Here is a 19,550-nt window from a genome sequence, read left to right as displayed (position 1 = left end):
AAAAATGTGATGTGTCCACGTTGTGTTTTGGGGCATTTCCTGTCACGGGCGCTAGGCCTACCCACACAAGTGAGGTATCATTTTTATCGGGAGACTTAGGGGAACGCTGGGTGGAAGGAAATTTGTGGCTCCTCTCTGATTCCAGAACTTTCTGTCACCGAAATGTGAGGAAAACGTTTCTTTTTAGCCAAATTTTGAGGTTTGCAAAGGATTCTGGGTAACAATACCTGGTCAGAGCCCAACGAGTCACCCCATCTTGTATTCCCCTAGATCTCTAGTTTTAAAAAATGCACAGGTTTGGTAGGTTTCCCTAGGTGCCGGCTGAGCTAGAGACCAAAATCTATAGGTAGGCTCTTTGCAAAAAACACCTCTGTTTCCTTTAAAAAAATGTGATGTGTCCACGTTGCGTTTTGGGGCATTTCCTGTCACGGGCGCTAGGCCTACTCACACAAGTGAGGTGTCATTTTTATCTGGAGACTTGGGGGAACGCTGGGTAGAAGGAAATTTGGGGCTCCTCTCAGATTCCAGAACTTTCTGTCACCGAATTTTGAGGAAAACTTGTTTTTTTAGCCAAATTTTGAGGTTTGCAAAGGACTCTGGGTAACAGAACCTGGTCAGAGCCCCACGAGTCACCCCATCTTGGATTCCCCTAGGTCTCTAGGTTTCAGAAATGCACAGGTTTGGTAGGTTTCCCTATGTGCCGGCTGAGCTAGAGGCCAAAATCTACAGGTAGGCACTTTGCAATAAACACCTCTGTTTTCTTTAAAAAAAAGGTGATGTGTCCACGTTCCGTTTTGGGGCATTTCCTGTTGCGGGCGCTAGGCCTACCCACACAAGTGAGGTATCATTTTTATCAGGAGACTGGGAGGAACGCTGGGTGGAAGGAAATTTGTGGCTCCTCTCTGATTCCACAACTTTCTGTCACCAAAATGTGAGTAAAATTTGTTTTATTTAGCCAAAGTATGAGGTTTGTAAATGATTCTGGGTAACAGAACCTGGTCAGAGCCCCACAAGTCACCCCATCTTGGATTCCCCTAGGTCTCTAGTTTTCAGAAATGCACAGGTTTGGTAGGGTTCCCTAGGTGCCGGCTGAGCTAGAGGCCAAAATCTACAGGTAGGCACTTTGCAAAAAAACACCTCTGTTTTCTTAAAAAAAATGTGATGTGTCCACGTTGTGTTTTGGGGCATTTCCTGTCACGGGCGCTTGGCCTACCCACACAAGTGAGGTATCATTTTTATTGGGAGACTTGGGGGAAAGCTTGGTGGAAGGAAATTTGTGGCTCCTCTCAGATTCCAGAAGTTTCTATCACCGAAATGTGAGGAAAACGTGTTTTTTAGCCAAATTTTGAGGTTTGCAAAGGATTCTGGGTAATAGAACCTGGTCAGAGCCACACAAGTCACCCATCTTGGTTTCCCCTAGGTCTCTAGTTTTAAAAAATGCACAGGTTTGGTAGGTTTCCCTAGGTGCCGGCTGTGCTAGAGGCCAAAATCTACAGGTAGGCACTTTGCAAAAAACACCTCTGTTTTCTTTAAATAAATGTGATGTGTCCACGTTGTGTTTTGGGGCATTTCCTGTCACGGGCGCTAGGCCTACCCACACAAGTGAGGTATCATTTTTATTGGGAGACTTGGGGGAACGCTTGGTGGAAGGAAATTTGTGGCTCCTCTCAGATTCCAGAACTTTCTGTCACCGAAATGTGCGGAAAACGTATTTTTTTAGCCAAATTTTGAGGTTTGCAAAGGATTCTGGGTAACAGAACCTGGTCAGAGCCCCACAAGTCACCCCATCTTGGATTCCCCTAGGTCTCTAGTTTTCAAAAATGCACAGATTTGGTAGGTTTCCCTAGGTATCGACTGTGCTAGAGGCCAAAATCTACAAGTACGCACTTTGCAAAAAAACACCTCTGTTTTCTTTCAAAAAATGTGATGTGTCCACGTTGTGTTTTGGGGCATTTCCTGTCACGGGCGCTAGGCCTACCCACACAAGTGAGGTATCATTTTTATCGGGAGACTTGGGGGAATGCTGGGTGGAAGGAAATTTGTGGCTCCTCTCTGATTCCAGAACTTTCTGTCACCAAAATGTGAGTAAAACGTGTTTTTTTAGCCAAAGTTTGAGGTTTGCAAAGGATTCTGGGTAACTGAACCTGGTCAGAGCCCCACAAATCACGCCATCTTGGATTCCCCTAGGTCTCTAGTTTTCAAAAATGCACAGGTTTGCTAGGTTTCCCTAGGTGCCGGCTGAACTAGAGGCCGAAATCTACAGGTAGGCACTTTGCAAAAAACACCTCTGTTTTCTTTAAAAAAAAATGTGATGTGTCCACGTTGTGTTTTGGGGCATTTCCTGTCGCGGGCGCTAGGCCTACCCACACAAGTGAGGTATCATTTTTATCAGGAGACGTGGAGGAACGCTGGGTGGAAGGAAATTTGTGGCTCCTCTCAGATTCGAGAACTTTCTGTCACCGAAATGTGAGGAAAATGTGTTTTTTTAGCCAAATTTTGAGGTTTGCAAAGGATTCTGGGTAACAGAACCTGGTCAGAGCCCCACAAGTCACCCCATCTTGGTTTCCCCTAGGTCTCTAGTTTTAAAAAATGCACAGGTTTGGTAGGTTTCCCTAGGTGCCGGCTGTGCTAGAGGCCAAAATCTACAGGTAGGCACTTTGCAAAAAACACCTCTGTTTTCTTTAAAAAAAAATGTGATGTATCTACGTTGTGTTTTGGGGCATTTCCTGTCATGGGAGCTAGTCCTACCCACACAAGTGAGGTATAATTTTTATAGTACGACTTGGGGGAAAGCTGGGTGGAAGGAAATTTGTGGCTCCTCTCTGATTCCAGAACTTTCTGTCACCAAAATGTGAGTAAAACGTGTTTTTTTAGCCAAAGTTTGAGGTTTGCAAAGGATTCTGGGTAACAGAACCTGGTCAGAGCCCCACAAGTCATCCCATCTTGGATTCCCCTAGGTCTCTAGTTTTCAAAAATGCACAGATTTGGTAGGTTTCCCTAGGTGCCGGCTGAGCTAAAGGCCAAAATCTACAGGTAGGCTCTTTGGAAAAAACACCTCTGTTTTCTTTAAAAAAAAATGTGATGTGTCCACGTTGTGTTTTGGGGCATTTCCTGTCACGGGCGCTAGGCCTACACACACAAGTGATGGTATCATTTTTATAGGGCGACTTGGGGGAAAGCTGGGTGGAAGGAAATTTGTGGCTCCTCTCTGATTCCAGAACTTTCTGTAACCGAAATGTGAGGAAAACGTTTTTTTTTAGCCAAATTTTGAGGTTTGCAAAGGATTCTGGGTAACAGAACCTGGTCAGAGCCCCACGAGTCACCCCATCTTGGATTCCCCTAGATCTCTAGTTTTCAAAAATGCAGAGGTTTGGTAGGTTTCCCTAGGTGCCGGCTGAGCTAGAGGCCAAAATCTGCAGGTAGGCACTTTGCAAAAAACACCTCTGTTTTCTTTAAAAAAAATGTGATGTGTCCACGTTGCGTTTTGGGGCATTTCCTGTCGGGGCCGCTAGGCCTACCCACACAAGTGAGGTATAATTTTTATCAGGAGACTTGGAGGAACGATGGGTGGAAGGAAATTTGTGGCTCCTTTCTGATTCCAGAACTTTCTGTCACCAAAATGTGAGTAAAACGTATTTTTTTTAGCCAAAGTTTGAGGTTTGCAAAGGATTCTGGGTAACAGAACATGGTCAGAGCCCCACAAGTCACCCCATCTTGGATTCCCCTAGGTGTCTAGTTTTCAAAAATGCACAGGTTTGCTAGGTTTCCCTAGGTGCCGGCTGAACTAGAGGCCGAAATCTACAGGTAGGCACTTTGCAAAAAACACCTCTGTTTTCTTTAAAAAAAAATGTGATGTGTCCACGTTGTGTTTTGGGGCATTTCCTGTCACGGGCGCTAGGCCTACCCACACAAGTGAGGTATCATTTTTATCGGGAGACTTGGGGGAACGCTGGGTGTAAGGAAATTTGTTGCTCCTCTCAGATTCTAGAACTTTCTGTCACCGAAATGTGAGGAAAACGTGTTTTTTTAACCAAATATTGAGGTTTGCAAAGGATTCTGGGTAACAGAACCTGGTCAGAGCCCCAAAAGTCACCCCATCTTGGATTCCCTTAGGTCTCTAGTTTACAAAAATGCACAGGTTTGGTAGGTTTCCCTAGGTGCCGGCTATGCTAGAGGCCAAAATCTACAGGTAGGCACTTTGCAAAAAACACCTCTGTTTTCTTTCAAAAAATGTGATGTGTCCACGTTGCGTTTTGGGGCACTTCCTGTCGCGGTCGCTAGGCCTACCCACACAAGTGAGGTATCATTTTTATCAGGAGACTTGGAGGAACGCTGGGTGGAAGGAAACTTGTGGCTCCTCTCTGATTCCAGAACTTTCTGCCACCAAAATGTGAGTAAAACGTGTTTTTTTTAGCCAAGGTTTGAGGTTTGCAAAGGATTCTGGGTAACAGAGCCTGGTCAGAGCCCCACAAGTCATCCCATCTTGGATTCCCCTAGGTCTCTAGTTTTCAAAAATGCACAGGTTTGGTTGGTTTCCCTAGGTGCCGGCTGAGCTAGAGGCCAAAATCTACAGGTAGGCTCTTTGCAAAAAACACCTCTGTTTTCTTTAAAATAATGTGATGTGTCTACGTTGTGTTTTGGGGCATTTCCTGTCGCGGGCGCTAGGCCTACCCACACAAGTGAGGTATCATTTTTATCGGGAGACTTGGGGAAACGCTGGGTGGCAGGAAATTTGTGGCTCCTCTCAGATTCCAGATCTTTCTGTCACCGAAAAGTGAGGAAAACATGTTTTTTTAGCCAAATTTTGAGGTTTGCAAAGGATTCTGGGTAACAGAACCTGGTCAGAGCCCCAAAAGTCACCCCATCTTGGATTCCCTTAGGTCTCTAGTTTTCAAAAATGCAGAGGTTTGGTAGGTTTCCCTAGGTGCCGGCTATGCTAGAGGCCAAAATCTACAGGTAGGCACTTTGCAAAAAACACCTCTTTTTTCTTTCAAAAAATGTGATGTGTCCACGTTGCGTTTTGGGGCATTTCCTGTCGCGGGCGCTAGGCCTACCCACACAAGTGAGGTATCATTTTTATCAGGAGACTTGGAGGAACGCTGGGTGGAAGGAAATTTGTGGCTCCTCTCTGATTCCAGAACTTTCTGCCACCAAAATGTGAGTAAAACGTGTTTTTTTTAGCCAAAGTTTTAGGTTTGCAAAGGATTCTGGATAACAGAGCGTGGTCAGAGCCCCACAAGTCATCCCATCTTGGATTCCCCTAGGTCTCTAGTTTTCAAAAATGCACAGGTTTAGTTGGTTTCCCTAGGTGCCGGCTGAGCTAGAGGCCAAAATCTACAGGCAGGCACTTTGCAAAAAACACCTCTGTTTTCTTTAAAAAAATGTGATGTGTCCACGTTGTGTTTTGGGGCATTTCCTGTCGCGGGCGCTAGGCCTACCCACACAAGTGAGGTATCATTTTTATCAGGAGACTGGGAGGAAAGCTGGGTGGAAGGAAATTTGTGGCTCCTCTCTGATTCCAGAACTTTCAGTCACCAAAATGTGAGTAAAAGGTGTTTTTTTTAGCCAAAGTTTGAGGTTTGCAAAGGATTCTGGGTAACAGTGCCTGGTCAGAGCCCCACAGGTCATCCCATCTTGGATTCCCCTAGGTATCTAGTTTTCAAAAATGCACAGGTTTGGTAGGTTTCCCTATGTGCCGGCTGAGCTAGAGGCCAAAATCTACAGGTAGGCTCTTTGCAAAAAACACCTCTGTTTTCTTTAAAAAAATGTGATGTGTCCACGTTGTGTTTTGGGGCATTTCCTGTCACGGGCGCTAGGCCTACCCACACAAGTGAGGTATCATTTTTATCGGGAGACTTGGGGGAACGCTCGGTGGAAGCAAATTTGTGGCTCCTCTCAGATTCCAGAACTTTCTGTCACCGAAATGGGAGGAAAACGTGTTTTATTAGCCAAATTTTGAGGTTTGCAAAGGATTCTGGGTAACAGAACCTGGTCAGAGCCCCACAAGTCACCCCATCTTGGTTTCCCCTAGGTCTCTAGTTTAAAAAAATGAACAGGTTTGGTAGGTTTCCCTAGGTACCGGCTGTGCTAGAGGCCAAAATCTACAGGTAGGCACTTTGCAAAAAACACCTCTGTTTTCTTTAAAAAAAAATGTGATGTGTCCACGTTGTGTTTTGGGGCATTTCCTGTCACGGGCGCTAGCCCTACCCACACAAGTGAGGTATAATTTTTATAGGGCGACTTGGGGGAAAGCTGGGTGGAAGGAAATTTGTGGCTCCTCTCTGATTCCAGAACTTTCTGTCACCGAAATGTGAGGAAAACGTTTATTTTTAGCCAAATTTTGAGGTTTGCAAAGGATTCTTGGAAACAGAACCTGGTCAGAGCCCAACGAGTCACCCCATCTTGTATTCCCCTAGATCTCTAGTTTATAAAAATGCACAGGTTTGGTAGGTTTTCCTAGGTGCCGGCTGAGCTAGAGGCCAAAATCTACAGGTAGGCTCTTTGCAAAAAACACCTCTGTTTTCTTTAAAAAAATGTGATGTGTCCACGTTGCGTTTTGGGGCATTTCCTGTCACGGGCGCTAGGCCTACCCACACAAGTGAGGTATCATTTTTATCTGGAGACTTGGGGGAACGCTGGGTGGAAGGAAATTTGTGGCTCCTCTTAGATTCCAGAACTTTCTGTCACCGAAATTTGAGGAAAATATGTTTTTTTAGCGAAATTTTGAGGTTTGCAAAGGATTCTGGGTAACAGAACCTGGTCAGAGCCCCACGAGTCACCCCATCTTGGATTCCCCTAGGTCTCTAGTTTTCAAAAATGCACAGGTTTGGTAGGTTTCCCTAGGTGCCGGCTGAGCTAGAGGCCAAAATCTACAGGTAGGCACTTTGCAAAAAACACCTCTGTTTTCTTTAAAAAAAAATTAGATGTGTCCACGTTGCGCTTTGGGCATTTCCAGTCGCGGGCGCTAGGCCTACCCACACAAGTGAGATATCATTTTTATCAGGAGACTTAGAGGAACGCTGGGTGGAAGGAAATGTGTGGCTCCTCTCAGATTCCAGAACTTTCTGTCACCGAATTTTGAGGAAAATGTGTTTTTTTAGCCAAATTTTGAGGTTTGCAAAGGATTCTGGGTAACAGAACCTGGTCAGAGCCCCACGAGTCACCCCATCTTGGATTCCCCTAGGTCTCTAGTTTTCAAAAATGCACAGGTTTGGTAGGTTTCCCTAGGTGCCGGCTGAGCTAGAGGCCAAAATCTACAGGTAGGCACTTTGCAATAAACACCTCTGTTTTCTTTAAAAAAAAATGTGATGTGTCCACGTTCCGTTTTGGGGCATTTCCTGTCGCGGGCGCTAGGCCTACCCACACAAGTGAGGTATCATTTTTATCAGTAGACTGGGAGGAACTCTGGGTGGAAGGAAATTTGTGGCTCCTCTCTGATTCCAGAACTTTCTGTCACATTTTTTTTTTATCCAAATTTTGAGGTTTGCAAAGGATTCTGGGTAACTGAACCTGGTCAGAGCCCCACAAGTCACGCCATCTTGGATTCCCCTAGGTCTCTAGTTTTCAAAAATGCACAGGTTTGCTTGGTTTCCCTTGGTGCCGGCTGAACTAGAGGCCGAAATCTACGGGTAGGCACTTTGCAAAAAACACCTCTGTTTTCTTTAAAAAAAAAAGTGATGTGTCCACGTTGTGTTTTGGGGCATTTCCTGTCGCGGGCGCTAGGCCTACCCACACAAGTGAGGTTTCATTTTTATCAGGAGACTTGGAGGAACGCTGGGTGGAAGAAAATTTGTGGCTCCTCTCTGATTCCAGAACTTTCTGTCACCGAAATGGGAGGAAAACGTGTTTTTTTAGCCAAATTTTGAGGTTTGCAAAGGATTCTGGGTAACAGAACCTGGTCAGAGCCCCACAAGTCACCCCATGTTGGTTTCCCATAGGTCTCTAGTTTTAAAAAATGAACAGGTTTGGTAGGTTTCCCTAGGTGCCCGCTGTGCTAGAGGCCAAAATCCACAGGTAGGCACTTTGCAAAAAACACCTCTGTTTTCTTTAAAAAAATGTGATGTGTCCACGTTGTGTTTTGGGGCATTTCCTGTCACGGGCGCTAGCCCTACCCACACAAGTGAGGTATAATTTTTATAGGGCGACTTGGGGGAAAGCTGGGTGGAAGGAAATTTGTGGCTCCTCTCTGATTCCAGAACTTTCTGTCCCCGAAATGTGAGGAAAACGTTTATTTTTAGCCAAATTTTGAGGTTTGCGAAGGATTCTGGGTAACAGAACCTGGTCAGAGACCAACGAGTCACCCCATCTTGTATTCCCCTAGATCTCTAGTTTTCAAAAATGCACAGGTTTGGTAGGTTTCCCTAGGTGCCGGCTGAGCTAGAGGCCAAAACCTACAGGTAGGCACTTTTCAAAAAACACCTCTGTTTTCTTTAAAAAAATTAGATGTGTCCACGTTGCGTTTTGGGGCATTTCCTGTCACGGGCGCTAGCCCTACCCACACAAGTGGGGTATCATTTTTATCGGGAGACTTGGGGGAAAGCTTGGTGGAAGGAAATTTGTGGCTTCTCTCAGATTCCAGAACTTTCTGTCACCGAAATGTGAGGAAAACGTGTTTTTTTAGCCAAATGTTGATGTTTGCACAGGATTCTGGGTAACAGAACCTGGTTAGAGCCCCACAACTCACCCCATCTTGGAGTCCCCTAGGTCTCTAGTTTTCAGAAATGCACAGGTATGGTAGGTTTCCCTAGGTGCCGGCTGAGCTAGAGGCCAAAATCTACAGGTAGGCACTTTGCAAAAAACACCCCTGTTTTCTTTCATAAAATGTGATGTGTCCACGTTGTGTTTTGGGGCATTTCCTGTCACGGGCGCTAGGCCTACCCACACAAGTGAGGTATAATTTTTGTTGGGAGACTTGGGGGAACGCTGGGTGGAAAGAAATTTGTGGCTCCTCTCTGATTACAGAACTTTCTGTCACAGAAATATGAGGAAAACGTGTTTTTTTAGCCAAATTTTGAGGTTTGCAAAGGATTCTGGGTAACTGAACCTGGTCTGAGCCCCACAAGTCATGCCATCTTGGATTCCCCTAGGTCTCTAGTTTTCAAAAATGCACAGGTTTGCTAGGTTTCCCTAGGTGCCGGCTGAACTAGAGGCCAAAATCTACAGGTAGGCACTTTGCAAAAAAACCCTCTGTTTTCTTTAAAAAAATGAGATGTGTCCACGTTGCGTTTTGGGGCATTTCCTGTCACGGGCGCTAGCCCTACCCACACAAGTGAGGTATCATTTTTATCGGGAGACTTGGGGGAAAGCTGGATGGAAGGAAATTTGTGACTTCTCTCAGATTTCAGAACTTTCTGTCACCGAAATGTGAGGAAAACTTGTTTTTTTAGCCAAATTTTGATGTTTGCACAGGATTCTGGGTAACAGAACCTGGTTAGAGCCCCACAACTCACCCCATCTTGGAGTCCCCTAGGTCTCTAGTTTTCAAAAATGCACAGGTATGGTAGGTTTCCCTAGGTGCCGGCTGAGCTAAAGGCCAAAATCTACAGGTAGGCACTTTGCAAAAAACACCCCTGTTTTCTTTCATAAAATGTGATGTGTCCACGTTGTGTTTTGGGGCATTTCCTGTCACGGGCGCTAGGCCTACCCACACAAGTGAGGTATAATTTTTATTGGGAGACTTGGGGAACGGTGGGTGGAAGGAAATTTGTGGCTCCTCTCTGATTACAGAACTTTCTGTCACCGAAATATGAGGAAAACGTGTTTTTTTAGCCAAATTTAGAGGTTTGCAAAGGATTCTAGGTAACTGATCCTGGTCAGAGCCCCACGAGTCACCCCATCTTGTATTCCCCTAGGTCTCTAGTTTTCAAAAATGCACAGGTTTGCTAGGTTTCCCTAGGTGCCGGCTGAACTAGAGGCCAAAATCTACAGGTAGGCACTTTGCAAAAAAACCCTCTGTTTTCTTTAAAAAAATGAGATGTGTCCACGTTGCGTTTTGGGGCATTTCCTGTCACGGGCGCTAGCCCTACCCACACAAGTGAGGTATCATTTTTATCGGGAGACTTGGGGGAAAGCTGGATGGAAGAAAATTTGTGGCTCCTCTCTGATTCCAGACCTTTCTGTCACCGAAATGGGAGGAAAACGTGTTTTTTTAGCCAAATTTTGAGGTTTGCAAAGGATTCTGGGTAACAGAACCTGGTCAGAGCCCCACGAGTCGCCCCATCTTGGATTCCCCTAGGTCTCTAGTTTTAAAAAATGAACAGGTTTGGTAGGTTTCCCTAGGTACCGGCTGTGCTAGAGGCCAAAATCCACAGGTAGGCACTTTGCAAAAAACACCTCTGTTTTCTTTAAAAAAATGTGATGTGTCCACGTTGTGTTTTGGGGCATTTCCTGTCACGGGCGCTAGCCCTACCCACACAAGTGAGGTATAATTTTTATAGGGCGACTTGGGGGAAAGCTGGGTGGAAGGAAATTTGTGGCTCCTCTCTGATTCCAGAACTTTCTGTCACCGAAATGTGAGGAAAACGTTTATTTTTAGCCAAATTTTGAGGTTTGCAAAGGATTCTGGGTAACAGAACCTGGTCAGAGCCCAACGAGTCACCCCATCTTGTATTCCCCTAGATCTCTAGTTTTAAAAAATGCACAGGTTTGGTAGGTTTCCCTAGGTGCCGGCTGAGCTAGAGGCCAAAATCTACAGGTAGGCTCTTTGCAAAAAACACCTCTGTTTTCTTTAAAAAAATGTGATGTGTCCACGTTTCGTTTTGGGGCATTTCCTGTCACGGGCGCTAGGCCTACCCACACAAGTAAGGTATTATTTTTATCTGGAGACTTGGGGGAACGCTGGGTGGAAGGAAATTTGTGGCTCCTTTCAGATTCCAGAACTTTCTGTCACCGAAATTTGAGGAAAACTTGTTTTTTTTGCCAAATTTTGAGATTTGCAAAGGATTCTGGGTAACAGAACCTGGTCAGAGCCCCACGAGTCACCCCATCTTGGATTCCCCTAGGTCTCTAGTTTTAAAAAATGCACAGGTTTGGTAGGTTTCCCTAGGTGCCGGCTGAGCTAGAGGCAAAAATCTACAGGTAGGCACTTTGCAAAAAACACCTCTGTTTTCTTTCAAAAAATGTGATGTGTCCACGTTGCTTTTTGGGGCATTTCCTGTCGCGGGCGCTAGGCCTACCCACACAAGTGAGGTATCATTTTTATCAGGAGACTTGGAGGAACGCTGGGTGGAAGGAAATTTGTGGCTCCTCTCTGATTCCAGAACTTTCTGTCACCAAAATGTGAGTAAAACGTTTTTTTTTTAGCCAAAGTTTGAGGTTTGCAAAGGATTCTGGGTAACAGAGCCTGGTCAGAGCCCCACAAGTCATCCAATCTTGGATTCCCCTAGGTCTCTAGTTTTCAAAAATGCACAGGTTTGGTTGGTTTCCGTAGGTGCCGGCTGAGCTAGAGGCCAAAATCTACAGGTAGGCTCTTTGCAAAAAACACCTCTGTTTTCTTTAAAAAAATGTGATGTGTCCACGTTGCGTTTTGGGGCATTTCCTGTCACGGACGCTAACCCTACCCACACAAGTGAGGTATCATTTTTATCGGGAGACTTGGGGGAAAACTGGGTAGAAGGAAATTTGTGGCTTCTCTCAGATTCCAGAACTTTCTGTCACCGAAATTTGAGGAAAACGTGTTTTTTTAGCCAAATTTTGAGGTTTGCAAAGGATTCTGGGTAACAGAACCTGGTCAGAGCCCCACGAGTCACCCCATCTTGGATTCCCCTAGGTCTCTAGTTTTCAAAAATGCACGGGTTTGGTAGGTTTCCCTAGGTGCCGGCTGAGCTAGAGGCCAAAATCTACAGGTAGGCACTTTGCAAAAAACACCTCTGTTTTCTTTAAAAAAATGAGATGTGTCCACGTTGCGTTTTGGGGCATTTCCTGTCACGGGCGCTAGCCCTACCCACACAAGTGAGGTAACATTTTTATCGGGAGACTTGGGGGAAAGCTGGATGGAAGGAAATTTGTGGCTTCTCTCAGATTCCAGAACTTTCTGTCACCGAAATGTGAGGAAAACGTGTTTTTTAGCCAAATTTTGATGTTTGCACAGGATTCTGGGTAACAGAACCTGGTTAGAGCCCCACAACTCATCCCATCTTGGAGTACCCTAGGTCTCTAGTTTTCAAAAATGCACAGGTATGGTAGGTTTCCCTAGGTGCCGGCTGAGCTAGAGGCCAAAATCTACAGGTAGGCACTTTGCAAAAAACACCCCTGTTTTCTTTCATAAAATGTGATGTGTCCACGTTGTGTTTTGGGGCATTTCCTGTCACGGGCGCTAGGCCTACCCACACAAGTGAGGTATAATGTTTATTGGGAGACTTGGGGGAACGATGGGTGGAAGGAAATTTGTGGCTCCTCTCTGATTACAGAACTTTCTGTCACCGAAATATGAGGAAAAAGTGTTTTTTTAGCCAAATTTAGAGGTTTGCAAAGGATTCTGGGTAACTGAACCTGGTCAGAGCCCCACGAGTCACCCCATCTTGTATTCCCCTAGGTCTCTAGTTTTCAAAAATGCACAGGTTTGCTAGGTTTCCCTAGGTGCCTGCTGAGCTAGAGGCCAAAATCTACAGGTAGGCTCTTTGCAAAAAACACCTCTGTTTTCTTTCAAAAAATGTGATGTGTCAACGTTGCGTTTTGGGGCATTTCCTGTCACGGGCGCTAGGCCTACCAACACAAGTGAGGTATTATTTTTATCTGGAAACTTGGGGGAACGCTGGGTGGAAGGAAATTTGTGGCTCCTTTAAGATTCCAGAACTTTCTGTCACCGAAATTTGAGGAAAACTTGTTTTTTTAGCCAAATTTTGAGGTTTGCAAAGGATTCTGGGTAACAGAACCTGGTCAGAGCCCCACGAGTCACCCCATCTTGGATTCCCCTAGGTCTCTAGTTTTAAAAAATGCACAGGTTTGGTAGGTTTCCCTAGGTGCCGGCTGAGCTAGAGGCCAAAATCTACAGGTAGGCACTTTGCAAAAAACACCCCTGTTTTCTTTCATAAAATGTGATGTGTCCACGTTGTGTTTTGGGGCATTTCCTGTCACGGGCGCTAGGCCTACCCACACAAGTGAGGTATAATGTTTATTGGGAGACTTGGGGGAACGATGGGTGGAAGGAAATTTGTGGCTCCTCTCTGATTACAGAACTTTCTGTCACCGAAATATGAGGAAAAAGTGTTTTTTTAGCCAAATTTAGAGGTTTGCAAAGGATTCTGGGTAACTGAACCTGGTCAGAGCCCAACGAGTCACCCCATCTTGTATTCCCCTAGATCTCTAGTTTTAAAAAATGCACAGGTTTGGTAGGTTTCCCTAGGTGCCGGCTGAGCTAGAGGCCAAAATCTACAGGTAGGCTCTTTGCAAAAAACACCTCTGTTTTCTTTAAAAAAATGTGATGTGTCCACGTTGCGTTTTGGGGCATTTCCTGTCACGGGCGCTAGGCCTACCCACACAAGTAAGGTATTATTTTTATCTGGAGACTTGGGGGAACGCTGGGTGGAAGGAAATTTGTGGCTCCTTTCAGATTCCAGAACTTTCTGTCACCGAAATTTGAGGAAAACTTGTTTTTTTTGCCAAATTTTGAGATTTGCAAAGGATTCTGGGTAACAGAACCTGGTCAGAGCCCCACGAGTCACCCCATCTTGGATTCCCCTAGGTCTCTAGTTTTAAAAAATGCACAGGTTTGGTAGGTTTCCCTAGGTGCCGGCTGAGCTAGAGGCCAAAATCTACAGGTAGGCACTTTGCAAAAAACACCTCTGTTTTCTTTAAAAAAATGTGATGTGTCCACGTTGCTTTTTGGGGCATTTCCTGTCGCGGGCGCTAGGCCTACCCACACAAGTGAGGTATCATTTTTATCAGGAGACTTGGAGGAACGCTGGGTGGAAGGAAATTTGTGGCTCCTCTCTGATTCCAGAACTTTCTGTCACCAAAATGTGAGTAAAACGTTTTTTTTTTAGCCAAAGTTTGAGGTTTGCAAAGGATTCTGGGTAACAGAGCCTGGTCAGAGCCCCACAAGTCATCCCATCTTGGATTCCCCTAGGTCTCTAGTTTTCAAAAATGCACAGGTTTGGTTGGTTTCCGTAGGTGCCGGCTGAGCTAGAGGCCAAAATCTACAGGTAGGCTCTTTGCAAAAAACACCTCTGTTTTCTTTAAAAAAATGTGATGTGTCCACGTTGCGTTTTGGGGCATTTCCTGTCACGGGCGCTAACCCTACCCACACAAGTGAGGTATCATTTTTATCGGGAGACTTGGGGGAAAACTGGGTAGAAGGAAATTTGTGGCTTCTCTCAGATTCCAGAACTTTCTGTCACCGAAATTTGAGGAAAACGTGTTTTTTTAGCCAAATTTTGAGGTTTGCAAAGGATTCTGGGTAACAGAACCTGGTCAGAGCCCCACGAGTCACCCCATCTTGGATTCCCCTAGGTCTCTAGTTTTCAAAAATGCACGGGTTTGGTAGGTTTCCCTAGGTGCCGGCTGAGCTAGAGGCCAAAATCTACAGGTAGGCACTTTGCAAAAAACACCTCTGTTTTCTTTAAAAAAATGAGATGTGTCCACGTTGCGTTTTGGGGCATTTCCTGTCACGGGCGCTAGCCCTACCCACACAAGTGAGGTAACATTTTTATCGGGAGACTTGGGGGAAAGCTGGATGGAAGGAAATTTGTGGCTTCTCTCAGATTCCAGAACTTTCTGTCACCGAAATGTGAGGAAAACGTGTTTTTTTAGCCAAATTTTGATGTTTGCACAGGATTCTGGGTAACAGAACCTGGTTAGAGCCCCACAACTCACCCCATCTTGGAGTACCCTAGGTCTCTAGTTTTCAAAAATGCACAGGTATGGTAGGTTTCCCTAGGTGCCGGCTGAGCTAGAGGCCAAAATCTACAGGTAGGCACTTTGCAAAAAACACCCCTGTTTTCTTTCATAAAATGTGATGTGTCCACGTTGTGTTTTGGGGCATTTCCTGTCACGGGCGCTAGGCCTACCCACACAAGTGAGGTATAATGTTTATTGGGAGACTTGGGGGAACGATGGGTGGAAGGAAATTTGTGGCTCCTCTCTGATTACAGAACTTTCTGTCACCGAAATATGAGGAAAAAGTGTTTTTTTAGCCAAATTTAGAGGTTTGCAAAGGATTCTGGGTAACTGAACCTGGTCAGAGCCCCACGAGTCACCCCATCTTGTATTCCCCTAGGTCTCTAGTTTTCAAAAATGCACAGGTTTGCTAGGTTTCCCTAGGTGCCTGCTGAGCTAGAGGCCAAAATCTACAGGTAGGCTCTTTGCAAAAAACACCTCTGTTTTCTTTCAAAAAATGTGATGTGTCAACGTTGCGTTTTGGGGCATTTCCTGTCACGGGCGCTAGGCCTACCAACACAAGTGAGGTATTATTTTTATCTGGAAACTTGGGGGAACGCTGGGTGGAAGGAAATTTGTGGCTCCTTTAAGATTCCAGAACTTTCTGTCACCGAAATTTGAGGAAAACTTGTTTTTTTAGCAAAATTTTGAGGTTTGCAAAGGATTCTGGGTAACAGAACCTGGTCAGAGCCCCACGAGTCACCCCATCTTGGATTCCCCTAGGTCTCTAGTTTTCAAAAATGCACAGGTTTGGTAGGTTTCCCTAGGTGCCGGCTGAGCTAGAGGCCAAAATCTACAGGTAGGCTCTTTGCAAAAAACACCTCTGTTTTCTTTAAAAAAATGTGATGTGTCCACATTGCGTTTTGGGGCATTTCCTGTCACGGGCGCTAGCCCTACCCACACAAGTGAGATATCATTTTTATCGGGAGACTTGGGGGAAAGCTGGGTAGAAGGAGATTTGTGGCTTTTCTCAGATTCCAGAACTTTCTGTCACCGAAATTTGAGCAAAACGTGTTTTTTTAGCCAAATTTTGAGGTTTGCAAAGGATTCTGGGTAACAGAACCTGGTCAGAGCCCCACGAGTCGCCCCATCTTGGATTCCCCTAGGTCTCTAGTTTTCAAAAATGCACGGGTTTGGTACGTTTCCCTAGGTGCCGGCTGAGCTAGAGGCCAAAATCTACAGGTAGGCACTTTGCAAAAAACACCTCTGTTTTCTTTAAAAAAATGAGATGTGTCCACGTTGCGTTTTGGGGCATTTCCTGTCACGGGCGCTAGCCCTACCCACACAAGTGAGGTATTATTTTTATCTGGAAACTTGGGGGAACGCTGGGTGGAAGGAAATTTGTGGCTCCTTTCAGATTCCAGAACTTTCTGTCACCGAAATTTGAGGAAAACTTGTTTTTTTTGCCAAATTTTGAGATTTGCAAAGGATTCTGGGTAACAGAACCTGGTCAGAGCCCCACGAGTCACCCCATCTTGGATTCCCCTAGGTCTCTAGTTTTAAAAAATGCACAGGTTTGGTAGGTTTCCCTAGATGCCGGCTGAGCTAGAGGCCAAAATCTACAGGTAGGCACTTTGCAAAAAACACCTCTGTTTTCTTTCAAAAAATGTGATGTGTCCACGTTGCTTTTTGGGGCATTTCCTGTCGCGGGCGCTAGGCCTACCCACACAAGTGAGGTATCATTTTTATCAGGAGACTTGGAGGAACGCTGGGTGGAAGGAAATTTGTGGCTCCTCTCTGATTCCAGAACTTTCTGTCACCAAAATGTGAGTAAAACGTTTTTTTTTTAGCCAAAGTTTGAGGTTTGCAAAGGATTCTGGGTAACAGAGCCTGGTCAGAGCCCCACAAGTCATCCCATCTTGGATTCCCCTAGGTCTCTAGTTTTCAAAAATGCACAGGTTTGGTTGGTTTCCGTAGGTGCCGGCTGAGCTAGAGGCCAAAATCTACAGGTAGGCTCTTTGCAAAAAACACCTCTGTTTTCTTTAAAAAAATGTGATGTGTCCAAGTTGCGTTTTGGGGCATTTCCTGTCACGGGCGCTAACCCTACCCACACAAGTGAGGTATCATTTTTATCGGGAGACTTGGGGGAAAACTGGGTAGAAGGAAATTTGTGGCTTCTCTCAGATTCCAGAACTTTCTGTCACCGAAATTTGAGGAAAACGTGTTTTTTTAGCCAAATTTTGAGGTTTGCAAAGGATTCTGGGTAACAGAACCTGGTCAGAGCCCCACGAGTCACCCCATCTTGGATTCCCCTAGGTCTCTAGTTTTCAAAAATGCACGGGTTTGGTAGGTTTCCCTAGGTGCCGGCTGAGCTAGAGGCCAAAATCTACAGGTAGGCACTTTGCAAAAAACACCTCTGTTTTCTTTAAAAAAATGAGATGTGTCCACGTTGCGTTTTGGGGCATTTCCTGTCACGGGCGCTAGCCCTACCCACACAAGTGAGGTAACATTTTTATCGGGAGACTTGGGGGAAAGCTGGATGGAAGGAAATTTGTGGCTTCTCTCAGATTCCAGAACTTTCTGTCACCGAAATGTGAGGAAAACGTGTTTTTTTAGCCAAATTTTGATGTTTGCACAGGATTCTGGGTAACAGAACCTGGTTAGAGCCCCACAACTCACCCCATCTTGGAGTACCCTAGGTCTCTAGTTTTCAAAAATGCACAGGTATGGTAGGTTTCCCTAGGTGCCGGCTGAGCTAGAGGCCAAAATCTACAGGTAGGCACTTTGCAAAAAACACCCCTGTTTTCTTTCATAAAATGTGATGTGTCCACGTTGTGTTTTGGGGCATTTCCTGTCACGGGCGCTAGGCCTACCCACACAAGTGAGGTATAATGTTTATTGGGAGACTTGGGGGAACGATGGGTGGAAGGAAATTTGTGGCTCCTCTCTGATTACAGAACTTTCTGTCACCGAAATATGAGGAAAAAGTGTTTTTTTAGCCAAATTTAGAGGTTTGCAAAGGATTCTGGGTAACTGAACCTTGTCAGAGCCCCACGAGTCACCCCATCTTGTATTCCCCTAGGTCTCTAGTTTTCAAAAATGCACAGGTTTGCTAGGTTTCCCTAGGTGCCTGCTGAGCTAGAGGCCAAAATCTACAGGTAGGCTCTTTGCAAAAAACACCTCTGTTTTCTTTCAAAAAATGTGATGTGTCAACGTTGCGTTTTGGGGCATTTCCTGTCACGGGCGCTAGGCCTACCCACACAAGTGAGGTATCATTTTTATCGGGAGACTTGGGGGAAAGCTGGGTAGAAGGAGATTTGTGGCTTTTCTCAGATTCCAGAACTTTCTGTCACCGAAATTTGAGCAAAACGTGTTTTTTTAGCCAAATTTTGAGGTTTGCAAAGGATTCTGGGTAACAGAACCTGGTCAGAGCCCCACGAGTCGCCCCATCTTGGATTCCCCTAGGTCTCTAGTTTTAAAAAATGCACGGGTTTGGTACGTTTCCCTAGGTGCCGGCTGAGCTAGAGGCCAAAATCTACAGGTAGGCACTTTGCAAAAAACACCTCTGTTTTCTTTAAAAAAATGAGATGTGTCCACGTTGCGTTTTGGGGCATTTCCTGTCACGGGCGCTAGCCCTACCCACACAAGTGAGGTAACATTTTTATCGGGAGACTTGGGGGAAAGCTGGATGGAAGGAAATTTGTGGCTTCTCTCAGATTCCAGAACTTTCTGTCACCGAAATGTGAGGAAAACGTGTTTTTTTAGCCAAATTTTGATGTTTGCACAGGATTCTGGGTAACAGAACCTGGTTAGAGCCCCACAACTCACCCCATCTTGGAGTACCCTAGGTCTCTAGTTTTCAAAAATGCACAGGTATGGTAGGTTTCCCTAGGTGCCGGCTGAGCTAGAGGCCAAAATCTACAGGTAGGCACTTTGCAAAAAACACCCCTGTTTTCTTTCATAAAATGTGATGTGTCCACGTTGTGTTTTGGGGCATTTCCTGTCACGGGCGCTAGGCCTACCCACACAAGTGAGGTATAATTTTTATTGGGAGACTTGGGGGAACGATGGGTGGAAGGAAATTTGTGGCTCCTCTCTGATTACAGAACTTTCTGTCACCGAAATATGAGGAAAAAGTGTTTTTTTAGCCAAATTTAGAGGTTTGCAAAGGATTCTGGGTAACTGAACCTGGTCAGAGCCCCACGAGTCACCCCATCTTGTATTCCCCTAGGTCTCTAGTTTTCAAAAATGCACAGGTTTGCTAGGTTTCCCTAGGTGCCGGCTGAGCTAGAGGCCAAAATCTACAGGTAGGCTCTTTGCAAAAAACACCTCTGTTTTCTTTAAAAAAATGTGATGTGTCAACGTTGCGTTTTGGGGCATTTCCTGTCACGGGCGCTAGGCCTACCAACACAAGTGAGGTATTATTTTTATCTGGAAACTTGGGGGAACGCTGGGTGGAAGGAAATTTGTGGCTCCTTTCAGATTCCAGAACTTTCTGTCACCGAAATTTGAGGAAAACTTGTTTTTTTTGCCAAATTTTGAGGTTTGCAAAGGATTCTGGGTAACAGAACCTGGTCAGAGCCCCACGAGTCACCCCATCTTGGATTCCCCTAGGTCTCTAGTTTTAAAAAATGCACAGGTTTGGTAGGTTTCCCTAGGTGCCGGCTGAGCTAGAGGCCAAAATCTACAGGTAGGCACTTTGCAAAAAACACCTCTGTTTTCTTTCAAAAAATGTG

The 19,550-nt window shown here is 45.3% G+C and overlaps 1 protein-coding gene across 1 annotated transcript in view; it reads right to left on the bottom strand.

Annotated features, from left to right (window-relative positions):
• Window positions 1-19,550, bottom strand: part of LOC138286786 (CD5 antigen-like) — an 800,618-nt gene that overhangs the window by 362,785 nt on the left and 418,283 nt on the right. The window lies entirely within an intron of this gene.

This window comes from Pleurodeles waltl, chromosome 3_2 (genome assembly GCF_031143425.1).
Source record: "Pleurodeles waltl isolate 20211129_DDA chromosome 3_2, aPleWal1.hap1.20221129, whole genome shotgun sequence".
Lineage (NCBI taxonomy): Eukaryota > Metazoa > Chordata > Amphibia > Caudata > Salamandridae > Pleurodeles > Pleurodeles waltl.
The sequence above is the reverse complement of the archived record's forward strand: the minus strand, read 5'-3'. Positions and strand labels throughout refer to the sequence as shown.